The following is a 19,122-nucleotide window of genomic DNA, read 5'->3' on the forward strand; positions in this document are numbered from 1 at the left end:
CGAGCTGTCGAGGGGGTCGTGGTGGGGCGGGGTGCTGGGGGTGGCGGGGCGCCCTCTTCCACCCTGCCAGCCTCGCGGAGAGAGAGAGAGAGAAAGGGAGAGAGCATTGTGTACTCAGCATAGTATTGGGCATTACGTTGACTCCAGAGGAGTAGAATAGAAGTCCTCTCCCTGCGGCTGAGTGCTGAACGTTTATTTTGTGCAAGCGTGGGTCAGCCTCAGTGAGAACTCACCCATGTTACTCATTTCTTTCCCCTCCTCACTAAACTGAGAAGGCCCCCCAAGAAGTAGTGATGACGTTTAGAATTACCAGGTTGGTGCTAGCAAAATACTTGCTAATTGCTGTCATTAAAGAGCAGATTGGTGACTGTTAGACACGCTAGCATGTCATTTCTTTCTGTAGTGGTGTCTTGTTACCCGCAGCCATAGGAACGTTGGAAGATTTCTGTATATTTTTGATTACTTCATTGATGAAGGAATTGGAGTGTCTCCAATTTTCATCCTATTAAATAATTATTTTAATAACAAATAATATTTTTGAGATTGCAGATCTTAATACTAATATACCTATGTAAAAATGAATTTTGGTGGACTACACATCTGAATATTAATAAAAATAAGACTTGTATATACATGATTTTGAATTAGAGGACAATGATATATCCGTCTCTTAGAGTTAATAATTATTACATGCATAATAATAGCAAGCTTTTTCCACGATCACTAGACTTAATGTATACTTTTTTCCTTTTAGTCACGATATCATTGGAGAATTCACAACAAGCTACCAGGAACTTTCTAGAGGGCAGTCCCAATTCAATGTATACGAGGTGAGAAGCATTTTATTTTAATCACTTCCAGTAACTCTATGTCTTAAAAATATGGATTTTGCAAAGGATAAGGATAAGTGCCACAGGTTAACTTAGCAACAATATATGATTTTAAGAATATTTAAATTCCTTTAGCCAACTTGTTTCTTAGACTAAATGATATTATTTCTCTTCAAGTCCCAAGGCCTTTTAAATCTGGAGTGATTTTGAATTTTTGCATGGGAAACTTTAAAAATTAAGTATGGATATGTTAATTTTTAAGCTTCATCTTTTATATTTTGTCTTCCTACCAACTTGCCCACCAAAACTTCCCTAATAAGAAAAGAGAATGTGCTTCAGTTGTGATCAGTGGCACTGCACAGTGGCCTGTGATCTGCAGAGTGCCTTCGCTGTCATTCAATGCAAACTAGAGGGAGTGACAAGGCCATGCACAGTCAATAAGAAATCATGCTGGGGCCTGCAGTGTGGCACTGGATTGAGCTGCTGCTTGTGACACCTCTGGCACCCTTATTTGGAATGCCAGTGAAGTCCCTGCTGATCTTCTGATCCACTTCCCTGCTAATGGGCCTGGAATGCAGTAGAGGATGGCTCAAATACTTGGGCCCACTTCCCATATGGGAGACCAGGATGGAGTTCCTGGCTCCTGGCTTAGGGAACGAACTAGTGAATAGATCTCTTCTTTTTCCGTCTCTTCCTCACTTTGGATGTCTCTGCCTTTGAAATACATAAATCTTAAAAAAATCCATTTATTAAAGCAAGTCCACAGTAGTTACTTCTGCCTTAAAGCGCTCCACTAGTTGATCAGCAAGCATGTGTTGGGACACCTGGCATAGTTTAGCACTGTTCATCCTTGAGCTGTGGTATTGCTATATTCCTATAATTTAATACTTGTGGAAGTCAAAGGAAAATATTATTATTAGTGTTTCATCAAGAATAATAACCTTTCTCTGCTGAGTTGACATTAAAATTGGCCTCTTTTAAGTTAAAAGTGAAGGAGTCTCCTTTACCTCCCACCTTCTTACTGCACTAAGTATTCCACACACTAATTTGTACACTTGTAAAAATTACTAAATGTTTTCCATAGCCCATATTTTGTGTATCCCTCTGGGGATACAAAGATGACTAGAAAATGTCAGTGTGTAATGGGAGAGGCAGACATATGAAGTATAGCTGACATAGGCCCTCTGTAGTAGTGGTCCTAATCCAGTTTAATCTGTTTTCTGAGTTCTCCTGGGGAGCCAGGCTTCCTGGCACTGCTTTATCCAGTGCCTCGTTACCTCTTCATAGGTGGTTAGAAATAGAATCCTGACTGTTGTCTCCAGTTTCTCTACGTGGATCTCTGTGCTGTCGACTGAGTAGACCGTGCTCTGGTTGAAACCTCAGTTGAAGAGCGTCCCAACCCTGCGCTCTGATATTTAGGATCTCCTCAACATGGCTCCCGCTCACTTTTTCAGACTCATTTTGAATCTGTTTGTCTGTGACCTCTGTTTCAGTCAAACCCTTTCTAGACTGCTGTCTTTGTTCATTTCATTTTTATTGGAACCCTGGTTTATGTTAATAAATTCTAGCTCAAATAGTACTTACTCATAAAGTCTTTCATCTTTCTTTCCCAGTCAAATGCTGTCCCCATGCTGTGGGTTGAGAAGAGCTGGCAGAGCCTCTTAAGGCACTACTGTATTTTAATGATCCTGTGAGATTGACAGGTGGCACTCTTCTTTCTTGTTCCTTGGTGCCTTCAGTTTGTTCAAATGTAGGAGTGCATTGATACTGCGTTGATACTTCTCATGAAACCAATGGTCAAAAAAATCAGTCTTGTGTCGATAAAATAGACTACTAGGTAGTATGGGCATTCCGTGGAAATTACTAACATTATGAAGCAATTGATAGGTTGGTAAACCTCTTAGATATTCACATGTTGGGTGATCTGTTGTGTTAGGGTATTTAATTCTAACAAGCTACATTTCTTAGATATGCATCACTTTAAATTTTCTAGAAAGTAATAATAATTATTGTGGACCTTGGATGTTAGTAACCTGTTCCCAAGAAGCAGATGGTAAAAGATGCTCAGTGCATCAGGTGAGTGAGAAGAGTACCTCTGACAAACGAAGCTCTCTTTCCCAAGTCTCCCCAGCAAGTGTGCAGAGAAGCAGTGCCCAGATAACTGGCCAGGAGTCCTCAAAGCATTTGTAAAGCAATACCTGCACCAGACACCAAGGCAGCCGATTAAACTACCGTCTTCAAAATTACCTAACGGGTTTGAATTGTTTCATCTGTTTTTTTAGGTGGTGAATCCCAAAAAGAAAGGAAAAAAGAAAAAGTGTACGAATTCTGGAACAGTAAGTCAATTTTTGTGTTACCCATTAAACATTAAAATTAATGAATAAAGCCCAAGTGGACATTTTAAATCAGGCTGGAAACAAGTAAGACTGGGGCTTTGTTTCACGTAGGATTGCACTGTGAACATGACACAGGAGTCGCCTGCCTAGGGAGTGATCACGGGGAGCACACCCGCTGGGGCTGGTGGCCTGGCTTCCTGCAGGTCCTCCTGTGGGCTGAGTTCCTGGAGGGAAGCTCATGTGTTCTTCAGTGGAGTCAGAGTACAGAGAATCAGGCAGACATGGAAAAGTTCAAGTCGTATTTAGAAAGACCTGGAGCCGGCGCCGTGGCTCACTTGGTTAATCCTCTGCCTGTGGTGCCGGCATCCCATATGGGCACCAGGTTCTAGTTCCGGTTGCTCCTCTTCCAGTCCAGCTCTCTGCTGTGGCCTGGGAGGGCAGTGGAGGATGGGCCAAGTGCTTGGGCCCTGCACCCGCATGGGAGACGAGGAAGAAGCGCCTGACTCCTGGCTTCAGATCGGCGTAGCTCCGGCTGTTGCTGCCATTGTGGTGGGGGGTGAACAACGGAAGGAAGACCTTTTTCTCTGTCTCTCTCTCTCTGTCTAACTCTATCTGTCAAATAAAATTTTTTAAAAAAGGTAGAAAGACCATACCCTTAATGTTTCCCTTAACTGTTAAGTAGATTTATTTTACGGGTGTGAAGGTGCTTGTTGATAATGCATTAAGCGTTACAACTGTGGGAATGGATGCTGTGCTAAATCAGTGCAGTAGGGTGCAAAGATGAATGTATCTGAAAATTGTGTTAAAAAAAAAGAAATCTTCTTATTGAGTAAAAAAATACTGAAATTTTCCCCCTGAGATTAACTTTCCTTTGGAGAGGCAAAATCTGAGTTTTCTCTGCGTTCCTGTGTGAGGATTCCTGAGAGGCAGGACACCCGCAGGGTAGATGATCGTGCACAGAGCCGAGTCAGAAGCGCCGGGCCCCTCCCTCTGCAGGTGGCTCACTGACTCTGAGTTTTCAATTTGAACCATTTTCCAGCGCCCTTTCATCTCCCCTTTAATCTAAAATCAGAAGGAGCACAGTGTCCTCTTAGACAATTTTCAAGCTGTTCTTCAAAGCGAGAAAACTGGTCATAGAAAGGAGTTAATTTTTTCTTCTTTTCTGGTCCAGTCCCTTCTGCTAATTTTCAACGTAAGAGCAGTCAGTCCTAGCAGATTTTAATAAACTATCATGTATTTAGTGCTTTTTCCACACGCTAGGAAGTAGGGTTTTCTCTGTGTCATTTAGGGGAAAAATGTCCTTCGGGGTTACAGTTAGTTCTGCTAGAGCTAATTCTGGGTTTCTTTTCCAGGTAACGTTACTCTCCTTGGTAGAAACGTAAGTTTCTTTCCTTGACTACATCAAGGGAGGGTAAGTAATGCTGTGAGATTGTTCGTTGCTTAGGCGTTCCTGATGATGTGTGGCATGTGCTCCCACGCGGAGCCCAGCCACTGAGCTGAGCTCGCAATGCTGCACCTCTCGCTCTTCTGTTTTAGACTGTGTACATCCCACTGCTGTCATTTGGGGGACAAGCTGTATCTCTAACCAAGAAAAGGGACTTCGTTGTATCATTAATGGTCATAGGTGGAGCTGTTATGTATACTTTCTTGAGTGTTTTTATTTGCCCAACCTGCAGAACCTTGTATTATCTTTAAAGGGGGTGAAGTCTGGAGGGCCTAATAGAATGTGGGTGCTGACTGTAGAATGTGAACGGAATGCAGCATATCACAGGGTGACCTGCAGGAGTGGGGGGAACGGTCACTTGCTGTCCCCCAGGCTTCTGGGCAGGAATGCATTTCAGGAACAGACACTGTGGCCATTCTCAGCACCTTCCAGGACCTATCCTGTGCCGGTAATGCGTTGTGCATTCTTGCACTCAGGCCAACAGGGAGATCTTCCCAGTTTTGTTTCTGTTTTTAATCTGGTTGGTCCTGTGTTAACCTAAGTAAGCACAGGTGGAGACAGAGAATAGGGTTCCTTGTTCCACAGGATCAAACATCCACTTTCCCCTGTATTTACCACACACAGAAACATTGAGAGGAAGGTGGAGTGTGTGGGGGGAGTTGACGGGGAGTGATAGTTGGAGGCATTACCCAGGTAAACCACTTCCAAATGACAGTTCAGCAGATGGTTTCCCAGCTGCCTCCCTGAGGCATCACCATCAGGCTGAGGAGAGCACCAGGAAGGAGGGGCCAGGAGACCAGGCCAGTGTCACAGAGGACACAGCTTGGCCTTTCTCGCTCTAATGAGATGAAACAAAGGAACAAATACCAGTACCTGCCTAAACAGGAAGTCCTTGGGCAAGGGAGGGCTGTCGATGGTTTGTGGGCAAATGAAAGGAAAAGATAAGCTTACTTGGGTGCAAGATGCCTTGGGAGTCCATGCACCGTTTTGTTCATAATACGCATCTTCATATGCTTTTTGGACACCCCTTCCTGTGTGGGTATCTTTGTGGGGAGCAATCCAGACTAGACTGAGTTACTGGAATTAAGACTTATTCTATGCATCTGCTCTCCCACAATATGGCGCTGGGAGAGAAGTAAACAGCTTCCGCACAGCTGCCTCCAGTTCAACTAATAAACTATAGGACTTGCTCCTGATTGGAGGAGAGCAGCGTACTCGGCGTGTGGGCAGCCGAGTTGGGATTGGCGGAGGAGGACTATAAAGGAGGAGAGAGACGGCATGCATGAGGGAACATCTAAGGGGAACATGTAGCTGAAGGGAACCCGTGCAGCCCCCGAGAGAACCGGCCGGCGGTGTGCCGCTCCCCTGCGGAAGTGGGGAATGTGGCCAGGGGGAACTGCCCTTCCACGGAGGTGGAAGGGATAGTAGCCAACCTGGGAAGAACCAGCAGCAAACCCGGGGAGGGCCGAGCAGACGAAAGAACAGCGCAGGGTCCTGTGTCGTTCCTCCACGAAGAGGGGGAGCGACATAATGGTGCCGTGACTCGGATATGAAGCCTAGGCAGGGCTTAGTGTCGTTCCTCCACGAAGAGGGGGAGCGACATAATGGTGCCGTGACTTGGATATGAAGCCTAGGCAGGGTTTAGTGTCGTTCCTCCATGAAGAGGGGGAGCGACAATCTTGAACCCCACTCTGAAGCCTCAGGTGGCATCAATAAAGTTAGAGAAGTACTAACCAGAAAAAGGAGTTTGCCAACTCTCCTTCATCTTCCAACATCTGCATATTTTTAATCTTTAGAAGATGGGGAAATCAAGAGTTGATTTTGTGATACAAATAGATCTTTTTTTTTCTTGTGACAAAGGCTTAGTAGCCGTAGGAGACAGTTGAAGAAAAGGAAAGGAGGACTATGGATAACCCCAGGCACATGCTTTGTATGCTGAAGGGAGAGGCTCCATGATGAGGCTGTGGTTTGCATGTCAGAGCAACCAAGTCTGAAAGGCTAAGAACGCCCTTCACAATTTGTTCTTTCTTGTCCCTTGTGAGCATGTGAGAGGCATGCGTCTATTAAGAAATTTTCTGTGCGTTTGGTCAGAAGTATGGATCGAGTTGTAGTTTATTGAGTCTATAAGTAAGTCACTTGACTGTGTTACCCCTGAAATCACTGTGAGTTGATCATGTTCCTCTTTTGGAAATCCTTTGTGTTAACCCGGGCGTGTGGGCTTCTGCAGTGCAGGAACGGTGGTGATCTTAATGAATCATGTCGTCATATGTCTCCACTGCTGTCGACCTCGAGGTTCCTGTTCTTGGCTTGCACGCTTCCTCCTCCCAGTGCTGCCTGTGCTGGCGGGAATGCCAATACCTTTTCTGTTACAAGTCAGTGTGTAAGCAGAACCCCAGCTTAGGAAGCACCCTTTGTTCAAATCTGACTTTGAGAATTTTATAAGAACCCATTTTAAAAAAATATTTATTTGGGCCAGCGCCGCGGCTCACTAGGCTAATCCTCCGCCTTGCGGCGCCGGCACACCGGGTTCTAGTCCCGGTCGGGGCGCCGGATTCTGTCCCGGTTGCCCCTCTTCCAGGCCAGCTCTCTGCTGTGGCTAGGGAGTGCAGTGGAGGATGGCCCAAGTGCTTGGGCCCTGCACCCCATGGGAGACCAGGATAAGTACCTGGCTCCTGCCATTGGATCAGCGTGGTGCGCCAGCCACGGCGGCCATTGGAGGGTGAACCAACGGCAAAGGAAGACCTTTTTCTCTGACTCTCTCTCTCTCACTGTCTACTCTGCCTGTCAAAAAAAAAATTTATTTGGGGCCGGCACTGTGGTGCAGTGGATTAATGCACTGGCGTGAAGCACTGGCATCCCATATGGGCACCAGTTCAAGACCCGGCTGTTCCACTTCCCATCCAGCTCTTTGCTGTGGCCTGGGAATGCAGTGGAAGATGGCCCAAGTCTTTGAGCCCCTGCACCCCTGTGGGAGACCCGGAAGAAGCTCCTGGCTTCAGATTGGCACAGCTCCGGCTGTTGGAGCCGATTGGGGAGTGAACCATCGGATGGAAGACCTCTCTCTTTCTTCTCCTCTCTCTGTGTAACTCTGACTTTTAAATAAATAAATAAATCTTTTTAAAAAAATTAGTTAATTGAAAGGCAGAGTTTCAGAGAGACAGAGATGAAGAGATTTTATATTCGCTTGTTTGTTCTCCTAACGGCCACATGGGTGGGGGCTAGGCCAGGTCATAGCCAGGAGCCCAGCACTTTGGGTCTCTCACAAGGGTGCAGGGGCACATAGACTTGAGCCACCTTCCACTGCTTTCCCAGGCACCATAGAAGGGAGCTGAATCAGAGGTGGAGCAACCAGGACTGGAACCGATGCCCGGGTGGTTTGCTGGCATTGCACAGGGCTGCTTAACCCACTCTGCCACAATGCCAAGCTCCAGAAACCTATCTTTGATTTGCAAATGTAGTCTAAAGATTTAGGTTAAATTTTACCACGTAATCATTCTAACTGGAATTCAGTTAATTTCTATAGAATCAAATTATCTGCGAAAGATAATGAAAAAGATATGTATATATTCTGTAGTATTTTATGTGGAATATTTAATAAATGTGTATATATCTTAAATATATTAGAATTTTACATTTATATATCATTTACCACTATTTATAGTATTTATAACTAAAACACAGAACTTTTTTTAAAAAAACTTTTATTTAGTAAGTACAAATTTCGTAAGTACAACTTTAGGAATATAGTGATTGTTCTCACCATACCTGCCTTCCCACCCCCACTTCCACTGCACCTCCTCCTCTCTCTCCCATTCCCAGTCCTATTCTCCATTGAGATTTGTTTTCGGTTAACTTTATACACAGAAGACCAACTCTATACTACGTAAAGATTGTAAGAATTAGCACAATCACATACACACAATATTAAAAACAAAACTATTTGAGAGCAAGTTTTACAGTTAACTCTCCTAAGACAACTCAGTGAGGACAGAGGTCCTGCATGGGAAGTTAGTGCACAGTGACTCCTGTTGTCATACACTCTTATGTATGACGTCAGTGACCACCCAAGACTCTTGCCATGAGCAGCCAAGGCTGTGGAAAGCATTTGAATCCACAGTCTCCATTAGTATCTAGACAAGGCCATGAGCAAAGTGGAAGTTCTCTCCTCCTGTCAGAGAAAAGTACATCCTTCTTTGATGGCTGTTTCTTTCCACAACACAGAGCTCTTAATGTACAGTCCAAATTGCTAGCAGTAATTATTCTTAAATGACTTTATGTGTTTCTGCTCAAAAGGACTTGCTGTAAGGTACTGAGCATCGCCGGCGCCGTGGCTCAATAGGCTAATCCTCCACCTTGCGGCGCCGGCACACCGGGTTCTAGTCCCGGTCGGGGCGCCGGGTTCTGTCCCGGTTGCCCCTCTTCCAGGCCAGCTCTCTGCTATGGCCAGGGAGTGCAGTGGAGGATGGCCCAGGTGCTTGGGCTCTGCACCCCATGGGAGACCAGGAAAAGCACCTGGATCCTGGCTCCTGCCATCGGATCAGCGCGGTGCGCCGGCTGCAGCGGCGGCCATTGGAGGGTGAACCAACGGCAAAGGAAGACCTTTCTCTCTCTGTCTCTCTCTCTCACTGTCCACTCTGCCTGTCAAAAATTAAAAAAAAATAAAAAATAAAAAAAAGGGTACTGAGCAGCACAGTTGAATCGTGAGTTTTTATTAAGTTTTATTAAGGAGATCGTCTCCGTCATGGCAGTCCTTATGTTGCAATGACAGGCAAATCACTTTATAGTTTAGATTTCAGTTTTCTGTACTTTACATGACTCCGGTATTCTGAAGTCCACTGGTAAAATGATTTGATTCCAGTAGATCTTCCAAACAAACCTACCGTGGCCTTAATGATACCTGATGTGTTTTTCTTGGTTCTGACCGTACTGTTTATATCCTTATAGAGGACTCACTCCAACGTACGGATGTACCGTACATGGTCATTTGCTGACCCCTTATCCTGTGCCTGGCCAGTGAGCTAAGTGCCTTCAGAGAACTAACTGTCCCCTCTCTCCATGGCCCCTTTGTCCTGACCTCTCCTTACTCCTTCCCTCTCTTCCCCCCTTGAGAAATAGACATGCTGATAATTTTCTCTTTCTAGAAATAATTACAGTAAAGTTCATCTCTTTGTACTGTTTACTTTTCGGTATGTGTGTACTTGATGTGTAATTTCTGTTCCCTGCTGAAGTCCTGTTTAGTTTACATAGCCTGAGTGTAAATTCATATCTTGACTCTCAGAATACGTAAGAATGTTATTAGAAGACACTTAGGAAGATCGAATCTTCATTGAGCTGTTAGTTACAGGGATTGGTCAAGGCATGTACTTCATGGAATATCTGATGTGTTTTACATGTAAGAAATGAGAACTCAAGTTTCATATTCCAAGGGTTTTAAAAAGATTCAGTTGATAGGAGAATGACAAATCATGGCACCTTGACATGGGGAACACCAGTATTAAAATCATTGTGAGAATAAATTTCCACAAACATCTCTCCCAGCTATTTCACTGGTTTATTGTTTTTCTTGATAGATTTCCTGCAAATTTTCTTTAACTTGTTGTAGACATTATGAGTAATTTGGATGTTCTCCCCCTGATAATAAGGAAACTCAGCTCCCAAGTATATCAGTGCAGTGCAGTGACTAAAAGTCACATTAATAGCCGACAACGAACCTACATCAAAATTTCTGAAGGTAACAGCATAGAATACATGCGCTGCACTTGTTTCAGATTAGAACTAACTGCAGTTGTGGGTAATTGCTTATGGTTGGTCTCGGGGTGCCCGTTGGTCCCCGGTGAACTGCGCCACTGAGGTGCCTCCTGCAGACGTCTTTGTCATCACAGATGTGTCTCCTGTAGCCACAGAACATTCATATCACTGTTTAGCAGCTCAGTGGTATTTAAAACTCATCATCATAATTGTCTGAAACCACACATTTGATGAGTGAGAAATTATAGAAATAAGAATTTTCACTCACAAATTTTAAACTACTATACCATTATGAAGATTATAAATATAAAATGTTAAAAAGTTAGGTAAATCTGGAAGTGTACAATGTGATGTCAGATCCCTGTGATCATACAAGCTAGGGGTAGTCACCTTGAGAAATTTGCTTTAAATTATTTCTTGACAATCTCATTCCATCATTTTATAACAGGGGCATCGCTGTGTGTGTAGTACTCTGCACTATTATTTCCTATTTAAATACATGGTGTTTCTGTGTGACTGTGCCACTACTTATACATCTACCTTATTGCAACAGGCTTCCATTGTTTGAATGGACATTTTAGTAAATTCAGTTTTTTATTAAATCATAGCAAAACTGCCATGTTAAACTCTGGTGTACACATGGCTTTTTGTGCACTTGGTTAAGCGTGCATGTAGGGGTACTTCCTAGAAATAATGTTGCTGAGTTAACTGGTATGTTTGTAGTACAGTCTGTGAGATTAAGTTGTACTGCTCAAAGATTGTCATAACTTACTCTCCCAACATCTGGGTGTGAATTGACATACACTTACCCATGCTTCATAGTGTCCATTATTTTTCACTTTTGCTTCTAAGTTTCCCGTCACTCTCAGCTCTCATCTGTGAAACCTCTGTTTGTTAGCCAGTTGTGTGTCCTTTCTAAAGTGTCTGTTCAACCAGCTATGGATTTGGAAGCTCATCTTGTAGAGTCCTTTCTTCCCCTGCTGCTCTCTCTTCTCCCAGTCCCCCCAGAAAGCTGCAAGTATTTTTGGTGGGAGGCAGAACATAGAAAGACAGCTGGCAGCTACACTCCTCGGAGTGGGCAGCACTGTGGTCTTCAGGTGCATCCATTTCAGTCACCTCCAGAGACTTCTCACCTGACCCCTCCACTCTTAACTTCTGCTCTCTGATGAGACTAAAGAAGAACATAAATAACTGATCAACCAAATCAGCCCCAAGTAGTGCAGTGGGTGGCGGCATTCATTACTACTTGGCAGAGTTGTGGAATTGTCAAGGTTAGCTTTTAGTTTTTTTCACTCTTATATTTATATAAGGTGAACAGATTTCATGTATTTCATATTTACAGATTCATAGGTGTAGTGATGCTTCCCACTCTGTGCCCCCTCCTGCCAGTGTTCCCACCCTCACTTCTCTTTCCTTTCTTATTCTTTTTTTACTGTGACATTTTTTCAGTCTATTTTATAATCTTAAGTTTAACCTCCTACTAAGTAAAGAATTCAGCTAATACAAGGGAAAAAAAAAAAAAACTGTTCCTCAGTGGTAGAGACCAAGGATGTAAACAGTAATGGAATCTCAGAATGTCAATTTTGCTCATACATATTATTGTTTTATACTTTATTAGTTACAAGAGATCAGGGAAACTGTTTGTTATTTGTCATATTGTAACTGGCATATTTCCTGAGCATAATAGTTTCTATTTGCATCGATTGTGTTACAAAAAACAGGATTTCATTCTTTTTTATGGGCATGTAGTATTCCATAGTGTATAGATACTATATTTTAGTTGTCCAGTCATCGGTTGATGAACATCTGGGGTGATTGCATATCTTAGCTATTTGGAGTTGACCTGCAGTAAACAATGAAGTACAGATGAGTCTTTTATGTGCTGCTTTCATTTCATCTGGGTAAATGCCCAGGAGTGAGATGGCTGGGTTGTATGGTAGATCTGTTTTTAACTTTCTGAAGTATCTCCATACTGTCTTCCACAGTGGCTGTACTAGTTTACACTCCCACCAACACTAGATTAGGGAACCTTTTATCCCCACACCCTCACCAGCATTTATTGTTTAATGATTTCTTTGTGAGAGCCATTCTAACTGGGATGAGGTAAAACCCCGTTGTGGTTTTGATTTGCATTTCCCTGATGGCTAGTGATCCTGAGCATTTTTTGATGTGTCTGTTGGCCATTTGAATTTCCTCTTTTAAAAAATGTCTGTTAAAATCCTTTGCCCGTTTCTTAACCGCATTGTTTGTTTTGTTGTTGTTGAGTTCCTTGAGCTCTTCATAGGTTCTGGATATGAATTCTTTATCAGTTGCATAGTTTGCAAATATTTTCTCCCATTCTGTCTCCTTTTGCCTCTTTGCTGAGTGTTTCCTTTGCAGAGCAGAAGATTCTTAGCTTGATGTAATCCTGTGAGTCTGCTTATTTGCTTTGATTGTCTGTGTTTCTCAGGTCCTTTCCAAGAAGTTTTTGCCCATGCTCACGTCTTACAGAATTTCCCCAATGTTCTGCTCTAGAAATTTATGAAATCAGTTCATAGATTTAGATCCTTGACATATTTCGAATTGATTTTGTGTAAGGCGTAAGGTAGGGATCTTGTTTCATACTTCTGCACATGGAGTTCCAATTTCCCCAACACTCTTTATTAAGAAACTGTTCTTTCTCCAGGGCTTCATTTTAGCTCCTTTGTCAAAGATTAGTTGGTTAGAGATGTGTGAATTGATTTCTAGGGCTTGTATTCTATTACATTTGTCTGCATGCCTATTTATGTGCCAGTGCCAGGCTCTTTTGATTATTACTATGCTGTAGTATGTCTTGAAATCTGGTATTGCACTACCTCTGAATTTGTGGTTTTTTTAAATTATTTATTTATTTGAAAGGCAGAGTTACAGAGAGGCAGAGGCGGCGGTGGTGGGAGTGGTCTTCCATCTACTGGTTCATACCCCAAATGGTCACAGTGGCTGGAGCTGTGCTGATCTGAAGCAAGGAGCTTCTTTTGGATCTCCCATGTGGGTTTAGCAGCCCAAGGACTTGCACCATCTCCCACTGCTTACCCAGGTTATAGCAGAGAGCAGGATTGGAAGTGGAGCAGCCAGGACTTGAGCCAGTGCTCATGGGGGATGTCGGCACTGCATGGTGGTGGCTTCACCTGGTCTTAGCAGGAAGTTACAATCAGGAGTGGAGCCACAGTGTGAACCCAGGCACTGCATTATGGGATGTGGGTGTCTGAGCAATGTCTTAACCATAGCATCACACTCCCACTCCAGCCTTTATTACTTTTATTTGTGGTTGTCCTGTTGCTAGCTTGGGCCCCTCTCCCTACGTGGGAAGCCTGGAGGAAGTTCCTGACTTCAGACCAGCCCCACTCAGGCCTCATTCAATCTGATGCTGGTTGTGGGCTTGTCATATATTGCCTTGATTGTGTTGAGAAGTGTTCCTTCTATACCCAATTTACCTGAGGGTTTTTTTTTATAATGAAAGGATGTTGTATTTTATCAAATACTTTATTTGCATCTGTTGAGATAATCATAACACTTTGAATCTTCAGTTTCTTAATATGATGTATCCAGGAATCTATCCATTTCTTCTAGGTTTTCCAATTTGTTCATTTATAGCTGTTTGTAATAATTTATGTTGTTTCATTGTTCTCACATGTGTGTACTTTTTCATTTATTAATGTGGGACTTCTCCCTTTTGTTTGGTTAGTTGAGCCAACCGTGTATCAATTTTAAAAAAAATACAGCTCATAATTTCACTGATCTTTTGTGTTTTTCCAAAATTGTTTTCTTCTCTAACTTTAATTATTTCTTTCCTCCTACTAATTTTGGTTTTAGTTATTGCTTTTCAAGGTCCTTGGGATGCCTTGATAGTTCATTTATTTGATGTCTTTATGTAGGCACTAACTGGTATAAACTTCCTGCTTGACGCTGTTTTTGCTGTATACCATAAGTTTTGCTATGTTGTATTGTCATCTTCTTTTGTTTCCAGGAATTTTTTGATTTCCCTTTTGATGTTTTCTGTGACCCACTGGTCATTGAGGATCATGCTGTTCAGTCTCCATGTGTTTACATATTTTCTAGAGATTCTCAGTTGTTAATTTCTGGCTTAATTTCACTGTGGTAGATCTCATCTGTTGTGGGCATGGTGGGGGTATGGTCACACCTGGTGGACCATACCCACAGTCAGCCCACAGTGGGTGCCGCCCTCACCCATGCTGATGCATGAACCACAGGAAGGGTCTGTGCAGACTCCGTGTGACCACAGAATCCGCGCCGACCTGCTCCAGGCAGTCAGAGGGTTCGAGCCTCTGACACCAGACACCCAGCTACACTGCACACCCTATCGTGCAGTCCCAGAATTTCCACGGTCACAGTGCGCAAGGCTACCCCAGTCACGGGGTGCAGAGGATCCCTACTGGCCCCACAAGCCCGCATTGCCCACGGAGAGAGCAGAGATGCTCCCAGAGCCAGGTGCCCGCGGGTGCTCTGCCTTGGCCGTTTAGCCCCGGGGCCTTGTTCTCAGAAGCTGGTGTCTGTTCCAGCCCTTGGCTGCAGGAGTCATGTGTGGCATCCCCGCTCACTGCTGCATGTGCACTGTTCCATGCTCCTCCATGGCATCCCTCTTCCTTCTGTAGAATTTCCACTGCAAACTTCTCCCCAACTCCCCCCTGCAAATGCACTCCCTCTGCTTTTCTTCCATCTTCCCCTTGGCAGAATCAGCACACCTTTCCCCTGTTCAGCCATCTTGGGCTGCCAAGGTGAGCTTTTCATAAGAGATACACCACCAGAATCACAGTAACTCATCACTTTTGAAAGGCAGAGAGACAGAGACAGGAAGGGAGCCACACAAAGAGAGATACACAGACAGAGAGAGCCACTATTTACTGGTTCACTCCCTGATGCCTGCAACAGCTGGGGCTGGGCTGAGCTGAAACCAAGAGCCAGTAACTCAATCCAGGTCTCCAGTGTGAGTAGCAGGGACCCACTATCACTGCCACCCAGGGTGCCCATTAGCAGGAAGTTAGAATCAGGAACCAGCCACAGTGTGAACGCAGGCACTGCGTTATGGGACGTGGGTCTCTGAGCAGTGTCCTAACCATAGCACCACACTCCCACTCCAGCCGTTATTACTTTCATTTGTGGGTTGTCCTGTTGCTAGCTTAGGGGACCTCAGTTCAGGGACATCTTCCATGTACCCTCCTAATCTAAGAGAACCTGCTGCTAGGTTATGCTTACCTAGAATCTTCATTGAGAAATAAGCTGAGGTCCTCAAAAGGAGTGAGAAATCCCCATTTAAAATGCAAGCACAGCAACTGAGTTGATACTCTAGCTAATTCTGGTCCATCGAAAATAAACTTAGCAGGGGATTTCTTGGATTCCTTTTGTTGTACTTTTCTCTACATTAATTTTAAAAACCACTTGTCATAGACTTACTGCCTGGGAGTAGGAGAGTAAGGAAGGGGCAGAGCGGGCAGTTTATAAGGATGATGTAGTGGTCTTCCTTATCAAAATCTGAGAGTAAGTATGCATAAAGAATTCTTTAATTACATTTTAAAAATTTCACATCTCATTTTCATACAAAAACATAATTGAATCAAACATTATAAAAATTGTTATTTATCCTGAGTCCAAGTAGAAATTACACAGAGTTAAGAATGCATAACATATGGATGCCGATTTGGGTCTCAGCTGCTCCACTTCCAATCCTTCTCTATGCTGATGGCCTGGGAAAGCAGTGGAAGATGGGCCAAGTGCTTGGGACCCTGCACCCATGTGGGAGACCCAGAAGAAGCTCCTGATTTCGTACCAGCCCAGCTCAGGCCGTTGTGGCCCTTTGGGGGAGTAAACCAGTGAATGGAAGACCTCTCTCTCTCTCTCTCTTTCTCTCTCATTCTAACTCTGCCTTTCAAGTAAATAAATTTCTTAATAGTAAAAAAGAACATATTTAAATACTGAACAACTGTTTTCAAAGCTCTTTCAAATCTCCCTCTTGAAAGGAACGTCCTTTTATGCTCAGTTGTTGATATCTGATGTTCTAGTATTCCATTCTATTAGTCATTATTGATGTAGACATTTACTGAAATTATAACCTTGATTGTTTGTGGAACTGTTCGGTTAGCTTGCTGCTTTTCACTCCCTGTCTCAGTCCCTAAGACATTGTATTTGGCTTTCCTAGACAGGTTTCTGGCTGCAGGTACCTGGTGAGCAGCTGAGGGATGCATTCTAAATCAGTCAGGATTCAATTACTATGCAAATATTTTGTAAAATAAAAACCTGACCTTTCTTATTTTCTCTTTTTGCCTTCACAACAGTACTGTGTTTTTCTTGGAGGTTGAGATACATTTTATGACATGAGGTAGTGAAAGGGTTTATTTTCTAAATAAAAGAATCAACTCCATAAAGGAGTTTCATTACAGAGTAATAAAGGCTGATTGTGTCATCTGCGTGATTGACCTTGGGTCATTAGTTTTAGTCATTCTCTGTAGAATCTTTTATTTCTCTTATTAAAATTAATTTCAGATGGCAAAATTTTTGTATTATTTGATCAAGATGTTTATTTCAGTCATCGTGAGTAAGGTCATTGTCAGATCCTTTTCCTGCACACAGTGTTCTGAAATCTAAGATCCTTCCTTAGGTAGCGTCATTGATTTCCGTATTGTTACTTGTGAAGTGGGCACCTTTGTGTCTACAGACCCATGGAGCATGTTTCCTGTTCATGACAGCTTGCTCTGAGCTGCAGAGGGCAGAATCACATTTGTGTCGACTCTGTGTGTAGGGCAGTCCCTCTGCTCCTGAGTCATCACCGAGCTCTGCTCTGCCAGCATCGCCTCTGAGACAAAGATCTGGGAAGGTTTCCACAACCCTTTAACCTGCAGATGAAGGGGGAAACAGGTCACAGATTCTGCACAATGTGTCCCTGCTAAGTTATAAGAATTCACATGAACATGAAACCCTGTTCTGTGCTTTTATTAGAACATTGAGTTAATTAGAAGCTCACAGATCTGCACATGTCATTTTCTTCTCTGAAAATAATCCCTAACTCTCACCCAACTGGGCCAGACACGATGATACCGTTGTACCCACTGCCTGTTCCCGGGTGTACTTTTTTAATTTGGGAAGCAGAGAGACAGATCTCCCATCTGCGGGTTCATTCCCAGATGCCCACGGTGGTGGGAACTCAATCTGGCCCTCCCGTGAGGGTGGCAGAGACACAACCACTTGAGAGCCATCATCTGCTGCTTCCCAGGCTGTGTGTTAGCAAGAAGCTGGAATTGGGACCCAGGACTCAAATCCAGACACTCTGATACGGGAAGCAGGCATCCCAACCCTGTGTCTTAACCACTAGGCCCATACATCCACCTCTCCTGGGTGTCATTTTAATTATCCATTTGTAAGACTTCTTTCTTCAAAGTGACATAACTCTTAAACGTTTTTGTAGTGCTGAGCACAGTACAGACATTGAATAAATATAGACTAAGCAGAGAGCCATTTTTTTGAAGAATTATTTTATTTATTTGAAAGAAAGAGCTACAGAGAGAGGTAGAGCCAGAGAGAGAGGTCTTCCATTCTGCTGGTTCACTCCCCAGATGAACACAGTGGCCAAAGCTGAGCCCATCCAGAGCCAGGAGACTCCTCTAGGTCTCCCACGCAGGTGGAGGGGTCTAAGGCCTTGGGCCATCTTCCACTGCTCTCCCAGGCCACAGCAAAGAGCCAGATTGGAAGAGTAGCAACTGGGTCTCAAACCAGCACCCATATGAGATGCCAGCACTGTAGGCTGGGGCTTTAACCCACTGCACTACAGCGCCAGCCCCCAGACAGCCATTTTAAGCATTACTTTCTACCTGTTTTCCTTCTGAATCTCTCAGCATGACTAAAACATGAACAAACAGAACTTTATTGAACAGAGTGGGACGACTCAGTGAACTGGATTATAAAACCCTATGTTCCGGTCTCTCAGATTTCATTGACTTGGAACCTTCCTCTCTCCATGCCTCGCACCGCATCACCAAACAAGACAGGTGCACAATGCTTTTGTGTATCCTCTACCAGAAGGGACCCCCCCACCCTGGACTCTGTGTCATGGTTGGAAGTTACTTGGATGAAAGGCCAGAGGACGGGAAGCAGGAGATTGTCTCAGTAAGCAGGGTATGGGGAAGAACCCCTTTCAGGGGTAAATGTTTGGCAAAGAAGTGGTTGCCAGTTCCTGAAGCTGGGTCTGGTACTGGCCAGGAAATTGGATTCAGGCATTGATAATTGGTCGACTCGAATCCTAGCTCTGCTTCTTGGTAGTGCAACCTGTTTCCATGTTGATGAAAAAGTAATAAAAGTTTAAGTCCTGTGTCATAGGATGACTGTGCAGATAAATGGTATATAGTTCACTCTCCATGAATGTTAGCTGTTATATTTTAATCGGTTGAAAAATTCCAGTATGTTTTATCTCATTCGATTATCATAATACGGTTGGTGCAATTGCCCTGGTTAACAGAGACCTGGAGAAGAAAAGGTATGTGCAAGTTTATAAAGTTAGTAAAACTCCCCTTGTATTCAGTTCTGTTTGAGGATGGCTCCATGGCACTCTTGATTCCAGGCAGTCCTGTACACTACAGCTTGGACTCTCGGTCCTAAATCTCACATTGACCTGAAATTTCAAATAAAAGGCTTGCCTCCCTTTAGAAAAATGAAGTGTCTTAGCAAAAATAAAACAAATCCGAGAACTGCCTACCTATCATCAGCTCATTTAAAAGGCTTGTGTGGGCTTCTTGGCACT

The 19,122-nt window shown here is 43.7% G+C and overlaps 1 long non-coding RNA gene across 2 annotated transcripts in view; it reads left to right on the forward strand.

Annotated features, from left to right (window-relative positions):
* Positions 1 to 732: 732 nt before the first annotated feature.
* The window catches only part of LOC138846303 (uncharacterized), a 145,836-nt gene continuing 127,446 nt past the window's right edge, over positions 733 to 19,122 (forward strand). Inside the window, exons 1-3 of one of the 2 annotated variants that reach the window (XR_011383764.2) lie at positions 733 to 830; positions 3,113 to 3,166; positions 4,519 to 4,577. This is a non-coding gene — a long non-coding RNA (uncharacterized LOC138846303). The remainder of the gene's footprint in view (positions 831 to 3,112; positions 3,167 to 4,518; positions 4,578 to 19,122) is intronic. The other variant, XR_016223751.1, reaches the window with a different exon arrangement.

This window comes from Oryctolagus cuniculus, chromosome 17 (genome assembly GCF_051225735.1).
Source record: "Oryctolagus cuniculus isolate XC-2025 breed Fujian yellow rabbit chromosome 17, ASM5122573v1, whole genome shotgun sequence".
In the NCBI taxonomy this organism is placed as follows: domain Eukaryota; kingdom Metazoa; phylum Chordata; class Mammalia; order Lagomorpha; family Leporidae; genus Oryctolagus; species Oryctolagus cuniculus.